General features: G+C 49.2%; 1 non-coding gene across 1 annotated transcript; it reads left to right on the top strand.

Moving 5' to 3' along the window:
• Positions 1–6,140: 6,140 nt before the first annotated feature.
• Positions 6,141–6,214, top strand: TRNAI-AAU. Its single transcript has one exon. It is a non-coding gene; the product is annotated as a tRNA-Ile (tRNA).
• Positions 6,215–9,554: the final 3,340 nt, after the last annotated feature.

Genomic DNA, 9,554 nt, shown 5'->3' with positions numbered 1-9,554 from the left:
AAAAAAAAAAAAAAAAAAAAAAGGGGATGAGGCCATCAGAACCCATTAACGAGACTAACATTTACTGAGCACTTACTATGCTATAGGAACTGAGCGAGAGTCCGCCTCAAAAAAAAAAAAAAAAAAAAAAAAAAAGGGGATGAAGGGGGAGAGGAAGAGAGAGAGAGAAAGAGAGAGAGAAACCAAGCAAACCAAGCAAGCAAGATGTATTCAGATATGCAAGATCTCATTTACTTTCCATGAGCCATTTCTTGGGAAACCAATGAAGAACGTTCAGAACCTAAATGAAAGGTAAGTAAAAGAGGCAGCAACCTGGAATTAGGAAGCAGAGGACCCAACAAAGAAAAAGGGGAAAGGGATTCCCAGGATGGTGGTGAAGACCCGCCCAGGATTAAACTGCAGCAGGCCTGGAGAACCACCAATCCAGGTTAGACCAGGAGGATGGGAAGCTCTGGAAGGATATCTCCCAACTTAAACATAGAAAACAATTGCTACGTTATCTCACGTATTTGATTACATTAAGAGCAGTTTCATAATTCTGGCAGAAAGTCAGTGACCGTTACATAGAAAAGTACGCAAACCAAATGCAAAGGAAAACAAGAAGTTCCATTAGAAAGGAATGTAATTACAGTACACTATGTGGCTCAGTTGAGAACAGTGTTAACATAGTCATAGCAATATAAACACTATTGATTTCAGTAAAATTTGGTAGTATTAGTATTTGGGGATGATGAGAGAGGGAAAGTGTACATGCATTGGGGGAATGTTGGCAAAAGAACCTCACTTAGCATAGAATGAAGTCAATAAAGTCTAAAATTGAAAAAAAAAGAATTAGAAGTAAAATCATATATTTTAGGATTATTGGAGTAAAAAAAGAAACTGCTTGAAAAGCTCATAGTGGGCAGGACATGGTGGCTCACACCTATAATCTTAGCACTTTGGGAGGCCAAGGTGGGAGGATCAGTGGAGCCCAGGAGTTCAAAACCAGCCTGGGCAACATAGTGAGACCTCATTTCTGTAGAAAAAAATATATATAAATAAACTTAAAAGTTCACAGTGATTGCCTCTGGGGAGTTGGATTGGGCTGCAGGGAAGGGGTGGAGTAGGAGAATACTATCTTTTATAATAAGGCTTTTAGTATTATGACTTTTAAAACTGCAATTGTTTTACTTTCATAAATATAAAATGTTAATTTCAAAAAGCTTCGTTGTATGTTTATTAAGAAAAATCAGAAAATCAGATTACTAAATGTATAAACATTTAATAGGAGGAAGGCCAAAGATGGCCCGAAATCCACCGGAAGCCAGGAGACAGCCTGGGACGGTCTCCCTGGGAGCCTCCAAAGGAAGCGACCTTCCCGACACCGTGACCTTGGATGTCTGCCCGCCAGAACTGTGAGGCCATATATTCTGTTGTGTGGCCACTTACCTTGTATAAACATTTAATAGGGTTTCTTTTAATTTTATTTCTAAATGAGTTCGTTTAGAAGAATTCAATCTGTTTTATAAATTAAAGCTTTACTCAGGAATGCATGAAACTGTACATGTTATGAGTTATGCATTGAATCGTGTCCCCCCGAAAAGATGTTGAAGTCCTAACCTGCAGTACCTCAGATGGTGACCTTTCTTGGAGATCGGGTCTTTACAGAGGCAATCAAGTTAAAATGAGGTCTCCGGGCCTGGCTCGGTGGCTCACGCCTGGAATCCCGACACTTTGCGAGGCCAAGGCGGGGGTATCACTTGAGGTCAAGACTTCAAGACCAGGCTGGCCAACATGGTGAAACCACGTCTCTACTAAAAAGACAAAATTAACCGGGCGTGGTGGCTCACGCCTGTAATCCCAGCTACTCAGAAGGCTGAGGCAGGAGAATCGCTTGAACCCGGGAGGCGGAGGTTGCAGTGAGCCGAGCCAAGATCGCACCATTGCCCCCCAGCCTGGGCAACAAGAGGGAAACTCCGTCAAAAAAAAAAGGTCTTCAGGGTGGCTTTAGTCCATTATGACTGGCGTCTACACAAAAGGGGCGATTTAGACACAGGGACACACAGGGAAAATAGCATATGAAGATGCAGGCAGAGATCAGGGTGAAGCTTCTACGAGCGAAGGAAGGCCAAAGTTGACCCGAAATCCACCAGAAGCCAGGAGACAGCCTGGGGCGGTCTCCCTGGGAGCCTCCGAAGGAAGCGACCTTCCTGACACCCTAACCTTGGACATCCGCCTGCTAGAACTGTGAGGCCATGTATTCTGTTATGTGGCCACCTACCTTAAAACACTCTGTTGTGGCCGACCTGGGAAACTAACACAGCAGGTCGTTACTGTCAGACCAAAGGTTCCAGCTTATAAACAGAATGAAACATTTCATAAGTTGAGTTTAAAGAAAATGGATTATTTAAAATGCACATGGGCTCCCCGCCCCACATTAAAAACAAAAAACAACAACAACAAAAAAACAAATACAAGGCAGAGGTTGCAGTGGACCGAAATCGCGCCACTGCACTCCAGTCTGGGCACAAGAGCGAGACTCCGTCTCAAAAACAAAAAGCGAAAACAAGAAAGCAAGCCCGAATGGTATTCTGTACCACTTAATTCTAGAAGTATGTAGATTTGTGTTTTCGTCACTCAAAGAATGAGAATTAGGGTTTGTCTAAGAAGAGCTTTAAGAAGGGGTGAGAAGGGGAGGGAGAGGTCCCGAGGACAGAAAGCTGCTCGCCCGCGCCCGCCCTACGGACTGCACGTGGGTCGCCCGAAGCCTGGGTTCGGGACTGACGGCGCAGGTCTCGGGTGCCCTCTAGCGGCCGACGTCAGTCACTGCGCCCCCGCCCCGGCGTGTCCAGTCCACTCCGCCCACTTGGGACGCGTGGCGTGAAGTCCTGGTAATGCCACGGCTGCACCCACAAGGGTCGGTCAACTCGGCTTCCTTTAGGAGACCTTGACTGACCACCCGCTGTGTGCCAAGCACTGTTTAGGTGCTGGTGGAATAGAGCCCACTGCCCCTGGAGTTCGCTCTAGCGGTGGGAGGCGGACGGTTAGCAGCGGGAAAAAGCGATGGAGAGGGGTTGGGCCGGGAACCGCAGGGATCCTGGGTGCGGGTTGCGATTGCAAATGGGGGCATCGGGGAAACCTCGCTGAGTAAATGACATTTAAGCAGCGACCACGATGAGGAGTTTTGACACTGTCTGCGGGAAAAGTGGTCCAGGAAGAAGAAAGGAAGCGCAAAAGCCCCAGCACAGGAGCAAGGGCCCAGGAAGAGGCGGAGGGGGCTGCCGCGGAGGGAGCCGGGCAGGGGTGCAGGAGCGCAGAGAAGAAAGGCGCAGGTCTGGTGGTGTCTTTTTTTTTTTTTTTTTTTGAGACGGAGTCTCGCTCTGTCGCCCAGGCTGGAGTGCAGTGGCACGATCTCCGCTGACTGCCAACTCCGCCTTCCAGGTTCACACCATTCTCCTGCCTCAGCCTCCCGTGTAGCTGGGACTACAGGCGCCCGCCACCGCGCCCGGCTAATTTTTGTATTCTTAGTAGAGAAGGGGTTTCGCCGTGTTAGCCAGGGAGGTCTCAAACTCCTGACCTCGTGATCCACCTGCCTCGGCCTCCCAAAGTGCTGGGATTACAGGCGTGAGCCACCGCAACCGGCCAAGTGGTGTCTTTCAACGGGATGTTACCCTGGGCGTAGGGTTGTCACCCTGGGGGTAGAGTTGTCAGATATAGCACTGGTATTCTTTTAGTGTAAGTATGACCCAAATATGGCATGGGACATACTTACACTAAAAAAAAAAAAAGCTTCATTGTCCTTCTGCAATTCAATTTTAACCCGGTATCTTGATCTATATTTGCTACATTTGGCAGGCCTTTTAGGGCTGGGGCAGAAGAGGAGAGTGTGAACAGAGAAATGACTTGATCTGACTGTTTTAAAACCCATGTGACTTACCTATTGCTATGCCAGTGTGCTAGGTTCTGGGCATTCATTCAGCTGTAAGCAAAATGGACAGGATGCCTGCACCCCACCCGTGTTCTGTGAGAGGCTTTACCCCTTTGGCCTGCTCATCCATCCTTGTCCTTTGGACACTGGAAAGTGCTCCAGACTTCAGGAAGCTTGCCCAGCCTCCCAGCACACCACCTAATCTCCTCTCTTCCCTGTAATATCCGCCTTCCTTGCTATGCGGTGAGCTCCATGAGGACAAGGATTAGGTTTCTTTGACTCACAGCTGATTGGGGGCCAGGGCACTGCCAGAATGAATGAGTATGTCTTCACTGAGTGTCCGTTTTTCCAAACCTGGTCCTCTAGCCTTGCTCGTGGAGGGTGACCTACCTAACATCCTTTACATAAAATCTGTTCAAATCAGCTACACTTGGTTTCTGCTGCTTGTGACATGGAACCCTGATGATACATCAGTCCCAGCAGTTTAGTGGAGTAATCAGAGCAGAATGTGTAATGTTAAAAATCTGGGCCGGGCGCAGTGGCTCAAGCCTGTAATCCCAGCACTTTGGGAGGCCGAGACGGGTGGATCACGAGGTCAGGAGATCGAGACCATCCTGGCTAACACGGTGAAACCCCGTCTCTACTAAAAAATACAAAAAAAAAAAAACTAGCCAGGCGAGGTGGCGGGCGCCTGTAGTCCCAGCTACTCGGAGGCTGAGGCAGGAGAATGGCTATTAAACCCGGGAGGCGGAGCTTGCAGTGAGCTGAAAACCGGCCACTGCACTCCAGCCCGGGCGACAGAGCAAGACTCCGTCTCAAAAAAAAAAAAAAAAAATCTGGCCGGACGCGGTGGCTCACACGTGTAATCCTAGCATTCTGGGAGGCTGAGGCAGGTGGGTCACTTGAGGTCAGGAGCTCGAGACCAGCCTGGCCAACAATGGTGAAACCCCATCTCTACTAAAAATCCTCAAAAAAAAAAAAAAAAAAAAAAAAAAAAAAGAAAAGCTGGGCATTGTCAGCAATCCCAGCTACTTGGGAGGCTGAGGCAGGAGAATCACTTGAATCCAGGGGGTGGAGGTTGCAGTGAGCCGAGATTGCGCCACTGCACTCCAGCCTGGGTGACAAAGCGAGACTCTGTCTCAAAAAAAAAAAAAAAAAAGAAAAGCTGGTGCTCGCTGCTGGTGCTCCTGGAGTGGGAGGGCCACAGCAGCATACCGTCGTCAGGCCCTGTAGGAGACCAGCAGGCCTCTGTGGCAGGCACGGTGGTGGTTTGTCTTCCCGGCCTTTTCCTTCTCTCTCTCTTTTTTTTCATATAGATCCTGTGCTTTTAGAGGTGGATACCATCATTGCCCACCCAGTGGCTCTTTCAACCCTTCTGCCTTGTACCATGTGATTTATTTACGTGCTCAGTTATCAAGAGAGAGAGCAAAATGAAAACATTTTTTCCGACACTAAAAAAAAAAAAAAAAAAGGAGAGAAATCTATGGTGGTTTGTCCACTCAGTGAAACACTGAGTAATCATTTAAAATGACATTCGTAATTGTTTAGGGATATGCTTATTCTAGAACATTAAATGCAAAAAGAAAGATAAAAAACAGACTGCTTCATTGAGCTGAAACCGCCCACTGCACTTCAGCCTGGGAGACAGAGGGAGATTCCGTCTCAAAAAAAAAAAGAATGCTTCATACAAGGCTTTGGATTCTGTGTGTGTGTGTATGTATGTGTATATATTTTATATATATATATATATATACACACACACGTGTGCAGTAGGAAAAAAACCGGCAGGAAGGAAGCCAAGACCCCAGCGGCGCTTGTTTATTGGGCGATAGGGAATTCGGTGGTTCTTTTGTCCTTTGGTTTTCTGTAGTTTCCAAGCTTGATTTAACCACGCTAAAGGCCTCTGTTACACGAAGTTTCCACGCTGCAGGATTCTCGGAGATAAAAACAACATTGAGTTGGCATGTTTGAAAACCTTCTCACTGCCGAGCTAAGCCTCCCATGGGCAATTTGCCTTTTCCCTGTGAAAGAAAGCCGCCTTCGCTGTAGGGAGCCGCCTCCCTTCTCCTTGAAGTCCCCTAGGTCTCAGTTTCTGCATCGGACCAATGGAGATGACTGTGAAGAGGTCGAAAGTCGCTGCTGGGCGGCTGCGAGGACTCGGCAGGGAGTCACTAGGGGGCGGGCGCGGGCATGGAGCCCTCTTAAACACTCCGGTGGCAGTTTAGCGTCAGTTGGCCGGTTAGCTCAGTTGGTTAGAGCGTGGTGCTAATAACGCCAAGGTCGCGGGTTCGATCCCCGTACGGGCCAGTTTTTCTTTTTTTTTTCTTTTTACCCCCTGTATGAATTCCTTTTGCAACTCTTTTTAAAAATGTTCCTTTCTGGTACTGTAACCGGCGTGCATGCAGGAGCGAATTGCGGAATATTTTGGACTCGGCCCAAAGGTTGTCGAAGGCGGTCTGCTGGGGAGGAACTCAGCGCGCGCTGGGGCGGTGGCTCCTCACCCCGAGTCCGGGCGCCCGCCACCACCTGAAGAGTCTGTTTTAGAATGCCATTGGTTAGGCCTTTTACATTTGTCGTTTTAAAGGACACTCGGGACATCCAAACCAATGCACATCCCCCACCCTCACCCCCCACGTTTCCTGAGGCTGCGTCTGGCCTGGAGGAACCGCCCAGTGAACACAGGTGCTCCCGGATATCACCGCCTAGTGTTCCTTGCAGAGAAATCTTGGAGTTGAAAATTCAGGTCTGGAATGAATGCATTCCACAGAAGCGTATGGAGAGCTACTGCATGCCCAGCACCGTTCTAGGCTGGGAGCAAAACGGTGAGACACAAACCCCAACCCGCGTGGAGACAGTTACCAGCCACAAGATGACTGCCATGTTTTTAGTGAGGTGTTCAGGTTGTGGAAGCCTCTGGAACCCTTCTCTTGCTCCTCCCGCCCCGCCTCGCTTTTTCTTTTCAGAGAGACATCTTAGGCTTCGCATTTCTTTCTCTTAGTTCTGCATTTTGCAGCCAGAGCAAGTGGATGAATTTCTCACTCGATTCAAATTTCTAGGGTGGTCAGGTGTGTTCAGTTAAACAAAAGCCGGTTGTATAGGGTTAATGCCATTTTACGTCAGGGTCCGGCAGGGGCTCCACCTGTTTTCGAAAATTCTACAGTGGAAACAGCTACTAGCTCTGACCTAAATAAGAAGCAGCTCAAAATCTACAGACGTTGGTAAGTGCCCAGGGTGTAGTAAAAGTTCTCAATAAATGCCAGTCGATGGCGCTGCTGCTATTATAAGCAAAGTTAGGAGAGCCTGGGGCAGCCGACACCCAAAATAGACACCTGGACACACGGTGGATGTCACATATTTTAATAGTCATGCCAGGCACGTTGTTAGATGCAGGGACACAGCATGGAGGAATCGGTGGAGGTTACTGCCCTCAAGTTTCCTGAGCTTGAAGGGGTTTAGAATATACCACAGTGGCATAAAAATTACTTTGAGCAGAAGGCATTTGAATTCCTGAAATCTGGCTGGGTGTGGTGGCTCATACCTGTAATCCCAGCACTTGGGGAGGCCGAGGCAGGCGGATCACCTGAGGTCAGGATTTCAAGACCAGCCTGACCAACATGATGAAACCCCCAATCTACTAAAAATACAAAAATTAGCCGGGCGTGGGGGCCGACGCCTGTAACCCCAGCTACTCAAGAGGCTGAGGCAGGAGAACCGCATGAATCCAGGCGGTGGAAGTTGCAGTGAGCCAAGATCGTGCCACTGCACTCCAGCCTGGGTGACAGAGTGAGACTCTGTCTCAAAAAATAAAAATAAAATAAAAATAAAAAAAAAATCCTGAAATCTCTTATCTGCTGAAAAGCAGAGCTTCCCAAGATCTCAGAAGTCAATTGTCAGGCCCGGAACAGTAGTTCACGCCTGCAATCCTAGCAATCCTAGCACTTTGGGAGGCCTAGGCAGGTGGATCACCTGAGGTCAGGAGTTTAAAACCAGCCTGGCCAACATGGCGAATCCCCGTCTCTACTAAAAATGCAAAAATTATCTGGGCGTGGTGGCACGTGCTGGTAATTCCAGCTACTCCAGAGGCTGAGGTGGGAGGATCACCTGAGCCCGGGAGGTCGAGGTTGTAATGAGCCAAGATCCTGCCACTGCACTCCATCCTGGGTGACAGAGTGAGATCTTATCTCAATAATAGTAATAATAGCAATAATAACAAAATTATGGTAAGATACCCATAATATAAAATTCACCATTAAAAAATAACACAGAAGGCCGGGCGCGGTGGCTCACGCCTGTAATCCCAGCACTTTGGGAGGCGGAGACGGGCGGATCACGAGGTCAGGAGATCGAGACCATCCTGGCTAACACGGTGAAACCCCGTCTCTACTAAAAACACAAAAATTAGCCGGGTGTGGTGGCGGGGGCCTGTAGTCCCAGCTACTTGGGAGGCTGAGGCAGGAGAATGGCGTAAACCCGGGCGGCGGAGCTTGCAGTGAGCTGAGATCCGGCCACTGCACTCCACCGTGGGTGACAGAGCGAGACTCCATCTCAAAAACAAAAACAAACAAACAAAAAAACACAGAAGAGAGTAACGTGAATGCAATGTATTGATGAGGATGATCGTGATCTTCCAGAACCTTCTCTGACACCACCCAGGCCCCCAGCCTTACTTTACTGGCTTCAGCACTCATCATACTGCGCTGCAAATGCTAGTTGCCTCCTCCTGGGCACCTAGACTGTATACCCCCTCGGGGCGGAAACAGCGATTTACCCACCAGGTGCTTAATAAGGGTTTTTTGACCAGTGAACCTCCTGCTCTCCCTGGGGAGAGGAGCTCGGACATGTGTACACACCTGCAGCTACAAGATTCGGAGGGCGCACAGAGCCTCAAGGAGAGGCTATCAGGCTGAGGAAGATGGGGCAGTGAAGCCAGATGGATAGAGGGGGGGTTCATTCATTCGTTCACTCATTCGTTTATTCATATTTATTCATCCATCATTCATGACCTGAGCGTGTATTGTGTTCTGGGCAGGACCTGTGCTGGGCACCGACGACTGAGTAATATATCATTTCTCCCTTCAAGGTGCAGCCAATCTGGGTGGGTGGGTAGAGAGAAGCTAGGGTGACAAGGCAAAAATTTGGGGGTTGGGAAACACTCTCGTTAACAATTCGAACTGTGATCCCCTCTCAGATCTATAAATCCAAACGTTTGGGAGTGGGCACAGGACTCTGCATCTCCAGACAGCATCCTCCGCTGATTCGGATGCACGATTACGTCAGAACACTTGGATAGCGTGGTAACTTTTGGGCCAGGGGCTCTGGAACCCCGAAGACTGGAGATCCGGGACAGCTCTCGGAAAAGGTGAGTGTTCTCCGAGAACATCCGTGGCAGGCAATAAGGAAAATAACGTGGGTCCGCTCTGCTGATCAGCCCTAGGAGCCGCGGCGTTGTTGGCTGGGGCGAGGCACTCCACGACCTTCCCGGCCAGACACGGTCGCCTTCCGAGGTGTCTTGGCCTGCGAGGCACTCGTAGTCCGCCCCTCTCCCCGGTGACGCACATTGTAGACGCCGTCGCTCAGCGACCCAGGTTCGAGTCCCCGCCTCGGCCGCCATGGCGGATGCGGAACCGGAGGCTGGGGGCGGCAGCGA

Source organism: Colobus angolensis, unplaced genomic scaffold (genome assembly GCF_000951035.1).
Source record: "Colobus angolensis palliatus isolate OR3802 unplaced genomic scaffold, Cang.pa_1.0 Scaffold32, whole genome shotgun sequence".
NCBI lineage: Eukaryota > Metazoa > Chordata > Mammalia > Primates > Cercopithecidae > Colobus > Colobus angolensis.
Note: the sequence above shows the minus strand (reverse complement) of the source record. Positions and strands in the feature narration are given on the sequence as shown.